The following is an 18,371-nucleotide window of genomic DNA, read 5'->3' on the forward strand; positions in this document are numbered from 1 at the left end:
CACTCACCACACAATCACCACACACTCAACAAATACCATAAACACTCATCACTCACCACACACTCACCACTCACTCAACTGGTCACGTGGTTCTATAAAGGACGTGAGTCACGTGGTTCTATAAAGGACGCGAGTCACGTGGTTCTATAAAGGACGTGAGTCACGTGGTTATATAAAGGACGTGAGTCACGTGGTTCTATAAAGGACGCGAGTCACGTGGTTCTATAAAGGACGTGAGTCACGTGGTTCTATAAAGGACGTGAGTCATGTGGTTCTATAAAGGATATCAGTCACGTGGTTCTATAAAGGACGCGAGTCACGTGGTTCTATAAAGGACGTGAGTCACGTGGTGCTATAAAGGAAGTGAGTCACGTGGTTCTATAAAGGACGCGAGTCACGTGGCTCTATAAAAGACGTGAGTCACGTGGTTCTATAAAGGACGTCAGTCACGTGGTTCTATAAAGGACGCGAGTCACGTGGTTCTATAAAGGACGTGAGTCACGTGGTTCTATAAAGGATTGAGTCACGTGGTTCTATAAAGGACGTCAGTCACGTGGTTCTATGAAGGACGTGAGTCACGTAGTTCTATGAAGGACGTGAGTCACGTGGTTCTATAAAGGACGTGAGTCACGTGGTTCTATGAAGGACGTGAGTCACGTGGTTCTATGAAGGACGTGAGTCACGTGGTTCTATAAAGGACGTGAGTCACGTGGTTCTATAAAGGATGTGAGTCACGTGGTTCTATCAAGGACGTGAGTCACGTGGTTCTATAAAGGACGCGAGTCACGTGGTTCTATAAAGGATGTCAGTCACGTGGTTCTATAAAGGATGTCAGTCACGTGGTTCTATAAAGGACGTCAGTCACGTGGTTCCATAAAGGACGCGAGTCACGTGGTTCTATAAAGGACGTGAGTCACGTGGTTCTATAAAGGACGTGAGTCACGTGGTTCTATAAAGGACGTGAGTCACGTGGTTCTATAAAGGACGTGAGTCACGTGGTTCTATAAAGGACGTGAGTCACGTGGTTCTATACAGGACGTGAGTCACGTGGTTCTATAAAGGACGCGAGTCACGTGGTTCTATAAAGGATGTGAGTCACGTGGTTCTATAAAGGACGTGAGTCACGTGGTTCAGGTTTTCATTGTTGACACCCGACCCAGAAGGAGGTGTCGGCGTTGACGTCATTGGTGGGGGGTGTTAGCTAATTAATTATTCATGAGCTTTGACGTCATCCACCCCTTCCCAACCCCCTCATGAATATTAAGCGGGGCCGTTTACTCAACCCCTCCCCTCCCTCAGCCGCCGTCAACCAATCGGATCGCGGCGTACAAATCCTGAACGGCGTGGGGCGAGGGGGGGCGGGGTCGTGCGGGATGACGTCATCCCCCCTTTCAACACCACCACGTGACCACATAAGGGTGGACTGGAATTAATTATTTATTTAAATCCCCCCACCCCTTCTCATCCCCCCCCCCCACTCGGGCCCCCACCCCCCACTCGCCCGTCGACCGACCCCGCCCATTCAAATCCGCTCGACCAATCACGTGGAGGTCACCGTGCACCGGTTGCCACGGGAGACGGTGTTAGGGGGTGGGGGTCCCCCATGCGGGTCGCGGGGGCGTGGCCAACGGGACGGGGAATTCCCCTGCTCCTGATTGGCCTGGGCTGGGCCCTTCGGGTGACGTCATCGCTGCTCTGCTTTTAAAGCCCCCACCCGGAGTCGCGAATCTCTTAAGGATACCGAGCCCGCTGTGGGAGGCTTTAATTAACCTTTAACCTTTATTTAACATTAATAATTTATTTAGCCTTTATCCTTTGTTTAACCTTTATCCTTTATTTAACCTTTATCCTTTATTTAACCTTTAACCTTAATTAACCTTTATCCTTTGTTTAACCTTTATCCTTTATTTAACCTTTATCCTTTATTTAACCTTTATACTTTATTCAACCTTTAACCTTAATTAACCTTTATCCTTTATTTAGCCTTTATCCTTTATTTAACCTTTATCCTTTATTTAACCTTTATCCTTTATTTTACCTTTATCCTTTATTTTACCTTTATCCTTTATTTAACCTTTAACCTTAATTTAACCTTTATCCTTTATTTAACCATTATCATTTATGTAACCTTTATCCTTTATTTAACCTTTATGCTTTATTTAACCTTTATCCTTTATTTAACCTTTATCTTTTATTCAACCTTTAACCTTTAATTAACCTTTATCCTTTTTTTAACCTCTATCATTTATTTAACCTTTATCCTTTATTTAACCTTAATCCTTTAATTAACCTTTATCCTTTATTTAACCTTTATCCTTTATGTAACCTTTATCCTTTATTTAACCTTTATCCTTTATGTAACCTTTATCCTTTATTTAACCTTTATCCTTTATTTAACCTTTACCCTTTATTTAACATTTACCCTTTATTTAACCTTGGAGCTAACAACAACCATCCTTTATTTAACCTTGCAGCCAACAACAACCATCCTTTATTTAACCTTGCAGCTAACAACAACCATCTTTTATTTAACCTTGCAGCTAGCAACAACCATCCTTTATTTAACCTTGCAGCTAACAACAACCATCCTTTATTTAACCTTGCAGCTAACAACAACCATCCTTTATTTATCCTTGCAGCCAACAACAACCATCCTTTATTTAACCTTGCAGCTAACAACAACCATCCTTTATTTAACCTTGCAGCTAACAACAACCATCCTTTATTTAACCTTGCAGCTAACAACAACCATCCTTTATTTAACCTTGCAGCTAGCAACAACCATCCTTTATTTAACCTTGCAGCTAACAACAACCATCCTTTATTTAACCTTGCAGCTAACAACGACCATCCTTTTTTAACCTTGCAGCTAACAACAACCATCCTTTATTTAACCTTGCAGCTAGAAACAACCATCCTTTATTTAACCTTGCAGCTAGCAACAACCATCCTTTATTTAACCTTGCAGCCAACAACAACCATCCTTTATTTAACCTTGCAGCTAACAACAACCATCCTTTATTTAACCTTGCAGCTAACAACAACCATCCTTTATTTAACCTTGCCGCTAACAACAACTATCCTTTATTTAACCTTGCAGCTAACAACGACCATCCTTTATTTAACCTTGCAGCTAACAACAACCATTCTTTATTTAACCTTGCAGCTAACAACAACCATCCTTTATTTAACCTTGCTGCTAACAACAACCATCCTTTATTTAACCTTGCAGCTAACAACAACCATCCTTTATTTAACCTTGCAGCTAACAACAACCATCCTTTATTTAACCTTGCAGCTAACAACAACCATCCTTTATTTAACCTTGCAGCTAACAACAACCATCCTTTATTTAACCTTGCAGCTAACAACAACCATCCTTTATTTAACCTTGCAGCTAACAACAACCATCCTTTATTTAACCTTGCAGCTAACATCAACCATCCTTTATTTAACCTTGCAACTAACAACAACCATCCTTTATTTAACCTTGCAGCTAGCAACAACCATCCTTTATTTAACCTTGCAGCTAACAACAACCATCCTTTATTTAACCTTGCAGCTAACAACGACCATCCTTTTTTAACCTTGCAGCTAACAACAACCATCCTTTATTTAACCTTGCAGCTAGAAACAACCATCCTTTATTTAACCTTGCAGCTAACAACAACCATCCTTTATTTAACCTTGCAGCTAACAACAACCATCCTTTATTTAACCTTGCAGCTAACAACAACCATCCTTTATATAACCTTGCAGCTAACAACAACTATCCTTTATTTAACCTTGCCGCTAACAACAACTATCCTTCATTTAACCTTGCAGCTAACAACGACCATCCTTTATTTAACCTTGCAGCTAACAACAACCATTCTTTATTTAACCTTGCAGCTAACAACAACCATCCTTTATTTAACCTTGCTGCTAACAACAACCATCCTTTATTTAACCTTGCAGCTAACAACCATCCTTTATTTAACCTTGCAGCTAACAACAACCATCCTTTATTTAACCTTGCAGCTAACAACAACCATCCTTTATTTAACCTTGCAGCTAACAACAACCATCCTTTATTTAACCTTGCAGCTAACAACAACCATCCTTTATTTAACCTTGCAGCTAACAACAACCATCCTTTATTTAACCTTGCAGCTAGCAACAACCATCCTTTATTTAACCTTGCAGCTAACATCAACCATCCTTTATTTAACCTTGCAGCTAACAACAACCATCCTTTATTTAACCTTGCAGCTAACAAGAACCATCCTTTATTTAACCTTGCAACTAACAACAACCATCCTTTATTTAACCTTGCAGCTAGGAACAACCATCCTTTATTTAACCTTGCAGCTAGCAACAACCATCCTTTATTTAACCTTGCAGCTAACAACAACCATCCTTTATTTAACCTTGCAGCTAACCACAACCATCCTTTATTTATCCTTGCAGCTAACAACGACCATCCTTTATTTAACCTTGCAGCTAACAACAACCATCCTTTATTTAACCTTGCAGCTAACAACAACCATCCTTTATTTAACCTTGCAGCTAGCAACAACCATCCTTTATTTAACCTTGCAGCTAACATCAACCATCCTTTATTTAACCTTGCAGCTAACATCAACAATCCTTTATTTAACCTTGCAGCTAACAACAACCATCCTTTATTTAACCTTGCAGCTAACAACAACCATCCTTTATTTAACCTTGCAGCTAACAACAACCATCCTTTATTTAACCTTGCAGCTAACAACAACCATCCTTTATTTAACCTTGCAGCTAACAACAACCATCCTTTATTTAACCTTGCAGCTAACAACAACCATCCTTTATTTAACCTCGCAGCTAACAACAACCATTCTTTATTTAACCTTGCAGCTAACAACAACCATCCTTTATTTAACCTTGCAGCTAACAACAACCATCCTTTTTTTAACCTTACAGCTAACAACAACTATCCTTTATTTAACCTTGCAGCTAACAACAACCATCCTTTATTTAACCTTGCAGCTAACAACAACCATCCTTTATTTAACCTTGCAGCTAACAACAACCATCCTTTATTTAACCTTGCAGCTAACAACAACCATCCTTTATTTAACCTTGCAGCTAACAACAACCATCCTTTATTTAACCTTGCAGCTAACAACAATAATCCTTTATTTAACCTTGCAGGAAACAACAACCATCCTTTATTTAACCTTGCAGCTAACAACAACCATCCGTTATTTAACCTTGCAGCTAACAACAACCATCCTTTATTTAACCTTGCAGCTAACAACAACCATCCTTTATTTAACCTTGCAGCTAACAACAACCATCCTTTATTTAACCTTGCAGCTAACAACAACCATCCTTTATTTAACCTTCACACTCACCGCTGACTTCCCCTGTCATTACCTCCCGTGGCCACCAGTCCCTTCACACTCACAGCTGACTCCGCTGTCCTTACCTCCCGTGACCACCAGTCCCTTCACACTCACAGCTGACTCCCCTGTCATTACCTCCCGTGGACACCAGTCCCTTCACACTCACAGCTGACTCCCCCTGTCATTACCTCCCGTGGCCACCAGTCCCTTCACACTCACAGCTGACTCCCCTGTCATTACCTCCCGTGGACACCAGTCCCTTCACACTCACAGCTGACTCCCCCTGTCATTACCTCCCGTGGCCACCAGTCCCTTCACACTCACAGCTGACTCCCCTGTCATTACCTCCTGTGGCCACCAGTCCCCTCACACTCACAACTGACTCCCTCTGTCATTACCTCCCGTGGCCACCAGTCCCGTCACACTCACAGCTGACTCCCCCTGTCATTACCTCCCGTGGCCACCAGTCCCCTCACACTCACAACTGACTCCCTCTGTCATTACCTCCCGTGGCCACCAGTCCCGTCACACTCACAGCTGACTCCCCCTGTCATTACCTCCCGTGGCCACCAGTCCCTTCACACTCACAGCTGACTCCCCCTGTCATTACCTCCCGTGGCCACCAGTCCCTTCACACTCACAGCTGACTCCCCTGTCATTACCTCCCGTGACCACCAGTCCCTTCACACTCACCGCTGACTCCCCTGTCATTACCTCCCGTAGCCACTAGTCCCTTCGCACTCACGCCTGACTCCCCCTGTCATTACCTCCCGTGGCCACCAGTCCCTTCACACTCACAGCTGACTCCCCCTGTCGTTACCTCCCGTGGCCTCTAGTCCCTTCACACTCACAGCTGACTCCCCCTGTCATTACCTCCCTTGGCCACCAGTCCCTTTACACTCACAGCTGACTCCCCCTGTAATTACCTCCCGTGGCCACCAGTCCCGTCACCATCACAGCTGACTCCCCCTGTCATTACTTCCCGTAGCCACCAGTCCCTTCACACTCACAGCTGACTCCCTCTGTCATTACCTCCCGTGGCCACCAGTCCCTTCACACTCACAGCTGACTCCCCCTGTCGTTACCTCCCGTGGCCTCTAGTCCCTTCACACTCACAGCTGACTCCCCCTGTCATTACCTCCCTTGGCCACCAGTCCCTTTACACTCACAGCTGACTCCCCCTGTAATTACCTCCCGTGGCCACCAGTCCCGTCACCATCACAGCTGACTCCCCCTGTCATTACTTCCCATAGCCACCAGTCCCTTCACACTCACAGCTGACTCCCTCTGTCATTACCTCCCGTGGCCACCAGTCCCGTCACACTCACAGCTGACTCCCTCTGTCATTACCTCCCTTGGCCACCAGTCCCCTCACACTCACTGCTGACTCCCCTGTCAGTACCTCCCATGTCCACCAGTCCCTTCACACTCACAGCTGACTCCCCTGTCATTACCTCCCGTGGCCACCAGTCACTTCACACTCACAGCTGACTCCCCTGTCATTACCTCCCGTGGCCACCAATCCCTTCACACTCACCGCTGACTCCCCTGTCATTACTTCCAGTGGCCACCAGTCCCTTCACACTCACCGCTGACTCCCCCTGTCATTACCTCCCGTGGCCACCAGTCCCTTCACACTCACAGCTGACTCCCCCTGTCATTACCTCCCGTGGCCACAAGTGCACTCACACCGCATGTGGACTTTACTGTCATTACAATCGCAACAGCGACAAAAGTGAACCCCACGTACAGGGGGACTAACTTTTCCTCCCGAGTGATTTGGGGTCCAGATGTGTCCGTGTTCCAAAGTCGATTTGTTCCTAAGTCCTAAATCTACTACCCCTGTCGATTCTAATACGCGTTGCTTGGCTTTCAAAGGTTTATCATCTCCTGCAGATGTAGATGCCGCTGGTTCTTCATGTTCTGTTGATGCCACTGGTTCGTCATGCTCTGTAGATGCCACTGGTTCTTCACGTTCTGTAGATGTGGATGTCACTCTTCACGCTCTGTAGATGCCACTGGTTCTTCACGTTCTATAGATGTAGATGCCACTGGTTCTTCATGCTCTGTAGATGCCACTGGTGTCTTTGTGTTATGTAGATGCCACTGGTTCTTCATGTCCTGTAGATGCCCGCTGGTTCTTCATGTCCTGTAGATGTAGATGCCACTGGTTCTTCATTTCCTGCAGATGTAGATGCCGCTGGTCCTTCATCTTCTGTAGATGCCACTGGTTCTTCATTTCCTGTAGATTCTCCTGGTTCTTCACGTTCTGTAGATGCCACTGGTTCCTCATGTTCTGTAGATTCCACTGGTTCTTCACGTTATGTAGTTGCCACTGGTTCTTCATGTCCTGTAGATGCCACTGGTTCTTTATGTCCTGTAGATGCCACTGGTTCTTCATGTTCTGTAGATGTAGATGCCGCTGGTCCTTCATGTCCTGTAGATGTAGATGCCACTGGTTCTTCATGTTCTGTAGATGCCACTGGATCTTCTTGTCCTGTAGATGTAGATGCCACTGGTTCTTCGTGACTTGTAGATGCCACTGGTTCTTCATGTTCTGTAGATGCCACTGGTTCTTCACGTTCTATAGATGTAGATGCAACTGGTTCTTCATGTTCTGCAGATGTAGATGCCACTGGTTCTTCATTTCCTGTAGATGCCACTGGTTCTTCATGTCCTGTAGATGCCCGATGGTTCTTCATGTCCTGTAGATGTAGATGCCACTGGTTCTTCATGTCCTGTAGATGTAGATGCCACTGGTTCTTCATGTCCTGTTGATGCCACTGGTTCTTCATGTCCTGTAGATGCCACTGGTTCTTCATGTTCTGTAGATGCCACTGGTTCTTGATGTCCTGTAGATGCCACTGGTTCTTCACGTTCTGTAGATGTAGATGCCACTGGTTCTTCATGTTCTGTAGATGTAGATGCCACTGGTTCTTCATGTTCTGTAGATGCCACTGGTTCTTCATGTCCTGTAGATGCCACTGGTTCTTGACGTCCTGTAGATGTAGATGCCACTGGTTCTTCATGTCCTGTAGATGTAGATGCCACTGGTTCTTCATGTTCTGTAGATGTAGATGCCACTGGTTCTTCATTTCCTGTAGATGCCACTGGTTCCTCATGTCCTGTAGATGCCACTGGTTCTTCATGTTCTGTAGATGCCCGCTGGTTCCTCATGTCCTGTAGATGTAGATGCCACTGGTTCTTCATGTTCTGTAGATGTAGATGCCACTAGTTCTTCATGTCCTGTAGATGCCACTGGTTCTTCATGTCCTGTAGATGCCACTGGTTCTTCACGTTCTATAGATGTAGATGCCACTGGTTCTTCATGTTCTGCAGATGTAGATGCCACTGGTTCTTCATTTCCTGTAGATGCCACTGGTTCTTCATGTCCTGTAGATGCCCGCTGGTTCTTCATGTCCTGTAGATGTAGATGCCACTGGTTCTTCATGTCCTGTAGATGTAGATGCCACTGGTTCTTCATGTTCTGTACATGTAGATGCCACTGGTTCTTCATGTCCTGTTGATGCCACTGGTTCTTCATGTCCTGTAGATGCCACTGGTTCTTCATGTTCTGTAGATGCCACTGGTTCTTGATGTCCTGTAGATGCCACTGGTTCTTCACGTTCTGTAGATGTAGATGCCACTGGTTCTTCATGTTCTGTAGATGTAGATGCCACTGGTTCTTCATGTTCTGTAGATGCCACTGGTTCTTCATGTCCTGTAGATGCCACTGGTTCTTGACGTCCTGTAGATGTAGATGCCACTGGTTCTTCATGTCCTGTAGATGTAGATGCCACTGGTTCTTCATGTTCTGTAGATGTAGATGCCACTGGTTCTTCATTTCCTGTAGATGCCACTGGTTCCTCATGTCCTGTAGATGCCACTGGTTCTTCATGTTCTGTAGATGCCCGCTGGTTCCTCATGTCCTGTAGATGTAGATGCCACTGGTTCTTCATGTTCTGTAGATGTAGATGCCACTAGTTCTTCATGTCCTGTAGATGCCACTGGTTCTTCATGTCCTGTAGATGCCACTGGTTCTTTATGTCCTGTAGATGTAGATGCCACTGGTACTTCATGTTCTGTAGATGTAGATGCCACTGGTTCTTCACGTCCTGTAGATGCCACTGGTTCTTCATGTTCTGTAGATGTAGATGCCACTGGTTCTTCATGTCCTGTAGATGTAGATGCCACTGGTTCTTCATGTTCTGTAGATGTAGATGCCACTGGTTCTTCATGTTCTGTAGATGCCACTGGTTCTTCATGTTCTGTAGATGTAGATGCCACTGGTTCTTCATGTTCTGTAGATGCCACTGGTTCTTCACGTTCTGTAGATGTAGATGCCACTGGTTCTTCATGTTCTGTGGATGCCACTGGTTCTTCATGTTCTGTAGATGTAGATGCCACTGGTTCTTCATGTTCTGTAGATTCCACTGGTTCTTCATGTCCTGTAGATGCAGATGCCACTGGTTCTTCATTTCCTGCAGATGCCACTGGTTCATCATGTTCTGTAGATGTAGATGCCACTGGTTCTTCATTTCCTGCAGATGCCACTGGTTCATCATGTTCTGTAGATGTAGATGCCACTGGTTCTTCATGTTCTGTAGATGCCACTGGTTCTTGACGTCCTGTAGATGTAGATTCCACTGGTTCTTCATGTCCTGTAGATGTAGATGCCACTGGTTCTTCATGTTCTGTAGATGTAGATGCCACTGGTTCTTCATTTCCTGTAGATGCCACTGGTTCCTCATGTCCTGTAGATGCCACTGGTTCTTCATGTCCTGCAGATGCCACTGGTTCTTCATGTTCTGTAGATGCCCGCTGGTTCCTCTTGTCCTGTAGATGTAGATGCCACTGGTTCTTCATGTTCTGTAGATGTAGATGCCACTGGTTCTTCATGTTCTGTAGATGTAGATGCCACTGGTTCTTCATGTTCTGTAGATGTAGATGCCACTGGTTCTTCATGTTCTGTAGATGTAGATGTCACCGGTTCTTCATGTTCTGTAGATGCCACTGGTTCTTCATGCTCTGTAGATGTAGATGCCACTGGTTCTTCATGTCCTGTAGATGCCACTGGTTCTTCATGTCCTGTAGATGCCACTGGTTCTTCATGTTCTGTAGATGTAGATGCCACTGGTTCTTCATGTCCTGTAGATGCCACTGGTTCTTCATGTTCTGTAGATGTCGATGCCACTGGTTCTTTATGTCCTGTAGATGTAGATGCCACTGGTTCTTTATGTCCTGTTGAAGCCACTGGTTCTTCATGTCCTGTAGATGTAGATTCCACTGGTTCTTTATGTCCTGTAGATGCCACTGGTTCTTCATGTTCTGTAGATGTCGATGCCACTGGTTCTTTATGTCCTGTAGACGCCACTGGTTCTTCATGTTCTGTAGATGTAGACGCCACTGGTTCTTCATGTCCTGTAGATGTAGATGCCACTGGTTCTTCATGTCCTGTAGATGTAGATGCCACTGGTTCTTCATGTCCTGTAGATGTAGTTGCCACTGGTTCTTCATGTCCTGTAGATGTAGATGTCCGCTGGTTCTTCATGTCCTGTAGATGGCACTGGTTCTTCATGTCCTGTAGATGCCACTGGTTCTTCATGTCCTGTAGATGTAGATGCCACTGGTTCTTCATGTTCTGTAGATGTAGATGCCACTGGTTCTTCATGTCCTGTAGATGTAGATGCCACTGGTTCTTCATGTCATGTAGATGTAAATGCCACTGGTTCTTCAAGTCCTGTAGATGTAGATGCCACTGGTTCTTCATGTCCTGTAGATGTAGATGCCACTGGTTCTTCATGTCCTGTAGATGTAGATGCCACTGGTTCTTCATGTCCTGTAGATGTAGATGCCACTGGTTCTTCATGTCCTGTAGATGTAGATGCCACTGGTTCTTCATGTTCTGTAGATGTAGATGCCACTGGTTCTTCATGTCCTGTAGATGGCACTGGTTCTTCATGTCCTGTAGATGCCCGCTGGTTCTTTATGTCCTGCAGATGTAGATGCCACTGGTTCTTCATGTTCTGTAGATGTAGATGCCACTGGTTCTTCATGTTCTGTAGATGTAGATGCCACTGGTTCTTCATGTTCTGTAGATGTAGATGCCACTTGTTCTTCATGTTCTGTAGATGTAGATGCCACTGGTTCTTCATTTCCTGTAGATGTCCGCTGGTTCTTCATGTCCTGTAGATGCCACTGGTTATTCATGTTCTATAGATGCCACTGGTTATTCATGTTCTGTAGACGCCACTGGTTCTTCATGTCCTGTAGATGCCACTGGTTCTTCATGTCCTGTAGATGTAGATGCCACTGATTCTTTATGTTCTGTAGATGTAGATGCCACTGGTTCTTCATGTTCTGTAGATGCCACTGGTTCTTCATGTTCTGTAGATGTAGATGCCACTGGTTCTTCATGTCCTGTAGATGTAGATGCCACTGGTTCTTCATGTCCTGTAGATGCCACTGGTTCTTCATGTCCTGTAGATGTAGATGCCACTGGTTCTTCATGTCCTGTAGATGTAGATGCCACTGGTTCTTCATGTCCTGTAGATGTAGATGCCACTGGTTCTTCATGTCCTGTAGATGTAGATGCCACTGGTTCTTCATGTCCTGTAGATGTAGATGCCACTGGTTCTTCATGTCCTGTAGATGTAGTTGCCACTGGTTCTTCATGTCCTGTAGATGTAGATGTCCGCTGGTTCTTCATGTCCTGTAGATGGCACTGGTTCTTCATGTCCTGTAGATGCCACTGGTTCTTCATGTCCTGTAGATGTAGATGCCACTGGTTCTTCATGTTCTGTAGATGTAGATGCCACTGGTTCTTCTTGTCCTGTAGATGTAGATGCCACTGGTTCTTCATGTCCTGTAGATGGCACTAGTTCTTCATGTCCTGTAGATGCCCGCTGGTTCTTTATGTCCTGCAGATGTAGATGCCACTGGTTCTTCATGTTCTGTAGATGTAGATGCCACTGGTTCTTCATGTTCTGTAGATGTAGATGCCACTGGTTCTTCATGTTCTGTAGATGTAGATGCCACTTGTTCTTCATGTTCTGTAGATGTAGATGCCACTGGTTCTTCATTTCCTGTAGATGTCCGCTGGTTCTTCATGTCCTGTAGATGCCACTGGTTATTCATGTTCTATAGATGCCACTGGTTATTCATGTTCTGTAGACGCCACTGGTTCTTCATGTCCTGTAGATGCCACTGGTTCTTCATGTCCTGTAGATGTAGATGCCACTGATTCTTTATGTTCTGTAGATGTAGATGCCACTGGTTCTTCATGTTCTGTAGATGCCACTGGTTCTTCATGTTCTGTAGATGTAGATGCCACTGGTTCTTCATGTCCTGTAGATGTAGATGCCACTGGTTCTTCATGTCCTGTAGATGCCACTGGTTCTTCATGTCCTGTAGATGTAGATGCCACTGGTTCTTCATGTCCTGTAGATGTAGATGCCACTGGTTCTTCATGTCCTGTAGATGTAGATGCCACTGGTTCTTCATGTCCTGTAGATGTAGATGCCACTGGTTCTTCATGTCCTGTAGATGTAGATGCCACTGGTTCTTCATGTCCTGTAGATGTAGTTGCCACTGGTTCTTCATGTCCTGTAGATGTAGATGTCCGCTGGTTCTTCATGTCCTGTAGATGGCACTGGTTCTTCATGTCCTGTAGATGCCACTGGTTCTTCATGTCCTGTAGATGTAGATGCCACTGGTTCTTCATGTTCTGTAGATGTAGATGCCACTGGTTCTTCTTGTCCTGTAGATGTAGATGCCACTGGTTCTTCATGTCCTGTAGATGTAGATGCCACTGGTTCTTCAAGTCCTGTAGATGTAGATGCCACTGGTTCTTCATGTCCTGTAGATGTAGATGCCACTGGTTCTTCATGTCCTGTAGATGTAGATGCCACTGGTTCTTCATGTTCTGTAGATGTAGATGCCACTGGTTCTTCATGTCCTGTAGATGCCCGCTGGTTCTTCATGTCCTGTAGATGTAGATGCCACTGGTTCTTCATGTTCTGTAGATGTAGATGCCACTGGTTCTTCATGTCCTGTAGATGCCCGCTGGTTCTTCACGTCCTGTAGATGTAGATGCCACTGGTTCTTCACGTCCTGTAGATGTAGATGCCACTGGTTCTTCATGTCCTGTAGATGTAGATGCCACTAGTTCTTCATGTCCTGTAGATGTAGATGCCACTGGTTCTTCATGTCCTGTAGATGGCACTGGTTCTTCATGTCCTGTAGATGCCCGCTGGTTCTTTATGTCCTGTAGATGTAGATGCCACTGGTTCTTCATGTTCTGTAGATGTAGATGCCACTGGTTCTTCATGTTCTGTAGATGTAGATGCCACTGGTTCTTCATGTTCTTTAGATGTAGATGCCACTTGTTCTTCATGTTCTGTAGATGTAGATGCCACTGGTTCTTCATTTCCTGTAGATGTCCGCTGGTTCTTCATGTCCTGTAGATGCCACTGGTTATTCATGTTCTATAGATGCCACTGGTTATTCATGTTCTGTAGACGCCACTGGTTCTTCATGTCCTGTAGATGCCACTGGTTCTTCATGTCCTGTAGATGTAGATGCCACTGATTCTTTATGTTCTGTAGATGTAGATGCCACTGGTTCTTCATGTTCTGTAGATGCCACTGGTTCTTCATGTTCTGTAGATGTAGATGCCACTGGTTCTTCATGTCCTGTAGATGTAGATGCCACTGGTTCTTCATGTCCTGTAGATGCCACTGGTTCTTCATGTCCTGTAGATGTAGATGCCACTGGTTCTTCATGTTCTGTAGATGTAGATGCCACTGGTTCTTCATGTCCTGTAGATGCCACTGGTTCTTCATGTCTTGCAGATGTAGATGCCACTGGTTCTTCATGTTCTGTAGATGTAGATGCCACTGGTTCTTCATGTTCTGTAGATGTAGATGCCACTGGTTCTTCACGTCCTGTAGATGTAGATGCCACTGGTTCTTCACGTCCTGTAGATGTAGATGCCACTGGTTCTTCACGTCCTGTAGATGTAGATGCCACTGGTTCTTCACGTCCTGTAGATGTAGATGCCACTGGTTCTTCATGTCCTGTAGATGTAGATGTCCACTGGTTCTTCATTTCCTGTAGATGTAGATGCCACTGGTTCTTCACGTCCTGTAGATGTAGATGCCACTGGTTCTTCACGTCCTGTAGATGTAGATGCCACTGGTTCTTCATGTCCTGTAGATGTAGATGCCACTGGTTCTTCATGCTCTGTAGATGCCACTAGTTCTTCATGTCCTGTAAATGTAGACGCCACTGGTTCTTCATGTCCTGTAGATGCCACTGGTTCTTCATGTTCTGTAGATGCCATTGGTTCTTCATGTCCTGTAAATGTAGACGCCACTGGTTCTTCATGCTCTGTAGATGTAGATGTCCACTGGTTCTTCACGTCCTGTAGATGCCCGCTGCTTCTTCTTCCCGCGTGGCCGATCTCCGCTAGGAGCTCCGCCGGGCGGCCGGCCGCCCGGCCGCCCGGCCGCCCGGCACCTCCGGCGGCGTCTCCACCGACGAGGCCTTCGTCCCAGACGTCCTGGTTCGTGGTCCGTGACGGGTAGGGGTGGGGAACGCGTCCGGCCGGCGGTCCGTGCGAGGCCCCGCGGGATCACTTCGCGTGGCCCCGCCGAGGCAAACCGCGGACGGGACTCGAAATTCAGTGAATCCAGGAGGGCAAACGTGGGAAAAGCAGCGTCAGCGTCGGCGTCGATTTGCCGGCTAACATCATCACCACGCCTCGCCAAAGAGAAAGCAGTTCCAGCCCCGTCGCGTTAGTGGGGCGAGTTAATTGAATGTCGGGCCAAATGTAACGGGGGCTGATTTTTAAGTTGATGGTTTTGTACGGCTCGTGAATGATGTTTTTAGAAATATCCCGAATGGCCCTTGGCAGGAAAAAGGTTCCCCAACCCTCCCTGGGCTACCGCTAGCTGAGTAACGAGCCACTACCGACACCAGTTGAGAGAGGGGGAGGAGCTTAGAGAGAGAGAGAGGGGGAGGAGCTTAGAGAGAGGGGGAGGAGCTTAGAGAGAGGGGGAGGAGCTTAGAGAGAGGGGGAGGAGCTTAGAGAGAGGGGGAGGAGCTTAAAGAGGGGGAGGAAAGAAGAGAGAGGGGGGGCGCTTAGAGAGAGGGGGGGGGGGGGAGCTTAGAGAGAGGGGTAGGAGAGTAGGGAGATGGGGAGGAGAGTAAAGAGGGAGGGGGAGGAGCTTAGAGAAAGGGGGAGAGGCTTAGAGAGAGGGGGAGGAGAGTACAGAGAGGGGGGAGGAGCTTAGAGAGAGGGGGAGGAGCTTAGAGAGAGAGGGAGGAGCTTAGAGATAGGGGAAGGAGCTTAGAGAGAGGAGGAGGAGAGTAAAGAGAGGGAGGAGAGTAGAGACAGAGGGGGAGGAGCTAAGATAGATGGGGAGGAGAGTAGAGAGAGGGAGAGGAGCTTAGAGAGAGGGGGAGGAGCTTAGAGAGAGGGGGAGGAGAGTAGAGTGAGGGGGGAGGAGCTTAGAGAAAAGGGGAGGAGCTTAGAGAGGAGCTTAGAGAGAGGGGGAGGAGCTTAGAGAGAGGGGGAGGAGCTTAGAGAGGGGGAGGAGAGTAGCGAGAGGGGGAGGAGAGTAGAGAGAGGGGGAGGAGCTTAGAGAGAGGGAGAGGAGCTTAGAGAGGGGGAGGAGAGTAGAGAGAGGGGGAGGAGCTTAGAGAGAGTGGAAGGAGAGTAGAGAGAGGGGGAGGAGCTTAGAGAGACAGGGGGAGGAGCTTAGAGAGAGAGGGAGAGTAGAGAAAGGGGGAAGAGCTTAGAGAGAAAGGGGGAGGAGCTTAGAGAGAGGTGGAGGAGCTTAGAGAGAGGGGGAGGAGAGGAGAGAGAGGGAGGAGCTTAGAGAGAGGGGGAGGAGCTTAGAAAGAGGTGGAGAATAGTAGTGAGAGGGGGAGGAGCTTAGAGAGAAGGGGAGGAGCTTAGAGAGATAGGGGGAGGAGCTTAGAAAGAGAGTGGGAGAGAGTAGAGAGTGGGGGACGAGCTTAGAGAGAAGGGGGAGGAGCTTAGAGATGGGAGGGAGGAGAGTAGAGAGAGAGGGAGGAGCTTATAGAGAGAGGGGGAGGAGAGTAGAGAGAGGGGGAGGAGAGTAGAGAGAGGGGGAGGAGAGTAGAGAGAGGGGGAGAAGCTTGTAGAGAGGGGGAGGAGCTTAGAGAGAAGGGGAGGAGAGTAGAGAGAGAGGGAGGAGCTTAGAGAGAGGGGGAGGAGAGTAGAGAGAGAGGGAGGAGCTTAGAGAGAGGGGGAGGAGACTAGAGAGAGAGGGAGGAGCTTAGAGAAAGGGGGAGGAGAGTAGAGAGAGAGGGAGGAGCTTAGAGAGAGGGGGAGGAGAGTAGAGAGAGAAGGAGGAGCTTAGAGAGAGGGGGAGGAGAGTAGAGAGAGAGGGAGGAGCTTAGAGAGAGGGGGAGGAGAGTAGAGAGAGGGAGGAACTTAGAGAGATGGGGAGGAGCTTAGAGAGATAGGGGAGGAGCTTGGAGAGAGGGGAGGAGAGTAGAGAGAGGGGGAGGAGTTTAGAGAGAGGTGAAGGAGAGGAGAGAGACAGGGAGGAGCTTAGAGAGAGAGGGAGGAGCTTAGAGATAGGGGGGAAAAGCTTAGAGAGAGGGGGAGGAGAGTAGAGAGAGGAGGAGCTTTGAGAAGGGGGAGGAGAGAAGAGAGAGGGGGAGGAGCTTAGAGAGAGGGAGAGGAGCTTAGAGAGAGGGGGAGGAGACTAGAGAGAGAGGGAGGAGCTTAGAGAAAGGGGGAGGAGAGTAGAGGGAGAGGGAGGGGCTTAGAGAGAGGGGGAGGAGAGTAGAGAGAGAAGGAGGAGCTTAGAGAGGGGGAAGGGAGTAGAGAGAGAGGGAGGAGCATAGAGAGAGGGGGAGGAGAGTAGAGAGAGGCAGGAACTTAGAGAGATGGGGAGGAGCTTAGAGAGATAGGGGAGGAGAGTAGAGAGAGGGGGAGGAGTTTAGAGAGAGGTGAAGGAGAGGAGAGAGACAGGGAGGAGCTTAGAGAGACAGGGAGGAGCTTAGTGAGAGGGGGAGGATAATAGTGAGAGGGGGAGGAGATTAGAGAGAGGGGGAGGAGCTTAGAAAGAGGGGTAGGAGAGTAGAGAAAGGGGGAGGAGCTTAGAGAGGGGGAGGAGCTTAGAGAGATAGGGGAGGAGCTTAGAGAGAGGCGGAGGAGAGTAGAGAGAGGGGGAGGAGTTTAGAGAGAGGTGAAGGAGAGGAGAGAGACAGGGAGGAGCTTAGAGAGAGAGGGAGGAGCTTAGAGAGAGGGGGAGGAGAGTAGAGAGAGGGAGAGGAGAGTAGAGAGAGAGGGAGGAGCTTAGTGAGAGGGGAAGGAGAGTAGAGAGAGGGGGAGGAGCTTAGGGAGAGGGGGAGGAGAGTAGAGAGAGGGGGAGGAGCGTAGAGAGAGGGGGAGGAGCTTATAGAGAAGGGGAGGAGCTTAGAGAGAGGGGGGAGGAAAGTAGAGAGAGGGGGAGGAGCTTAGAGAGAGGGGGGAGGAAAGTAGAGAGAGGGGGAGGAGCTTAGAGAGAGAGGAGGGGAGGAAAGAAGAGAGAGGGGGAGGAGCTTATAGAGAGGGGGAGGAGGAGAGTAGAGAGAGGGGGAGGAGAGTAGAGAGAAGGGGAGGAGCTTAGAGAGAGGGGGAGGAGCTTAGATAGAGGGGTAGGAGCTTAGAGATAGGGGGGAAAAGCTTAGAGAGAGGGGGAGAGTAGAGAGAGGAGGAGGAGCTTAGAGAAAGGGGGAGGAGAGTAGAGAGAAGGGGAGGAGCTTAGAGAGAGGGGAGGAGCTTAGAGAGGGGGGGAGGAGCTTAGATAGAGGGGGAGGAGAGTAGAGAGAGGGTGAGGATCTTAGAGAGAGGGGGGAGTGAAGGGGAGGAAAGTAGAGATAGGGGGAGGAGCTTAGAGAGAGGGGAGGAGCTTAGAGAGAGGGGGAGGAGCTTAGAGAGGGGGGAGGAGTTTAGATAGAGGGGGAGGAGAGTAGAAAGAG

The 18,371-nt window shown here is 47.4% G+C and overlaps 1 long non-coding RNA gene across 1 annotated transcript; it reads right to left on the minus strand.

Moving 5' to 3' along the window:
- Positions 1-1,699: 1,699 nt before the first annotated feature.
- On the minus strand, positions 1,700-5,551 carry LOC142923908 (uncharacterized). Its single transcript, XR_012941015.1, has 2 exons — positions 4,872-5,551; positions 1,700-4,805 (listed from the first exon to the last, which is right to left on the minus strand). It is a non-coding gene; the product is annotated as an uncharacterized LOC142923908 (long non-coding RNA).
- Positions 5,552-18,371: the final 12,820 nt, after the last annotated feature.

The sequence above is a fragment of the Petromyzon marinus genome, unplaced genomic scaffold, assembly GCF_048934315.1.
Source record: "Petromyzon marinus isolate PM22_M1 ecotype Great Lakes invasive population unplaced genomic scaffold, UKy_Petmar_22M1.pri1.0 PM_Scaffold_88, whole genome shotgun sequence".
NCBI lineage: Eukaryota > Metazoa > Chordata > Hyperoartia > Petromyzontiformes > Petromyzontidae > Petromyzon > Petromyzon marinus.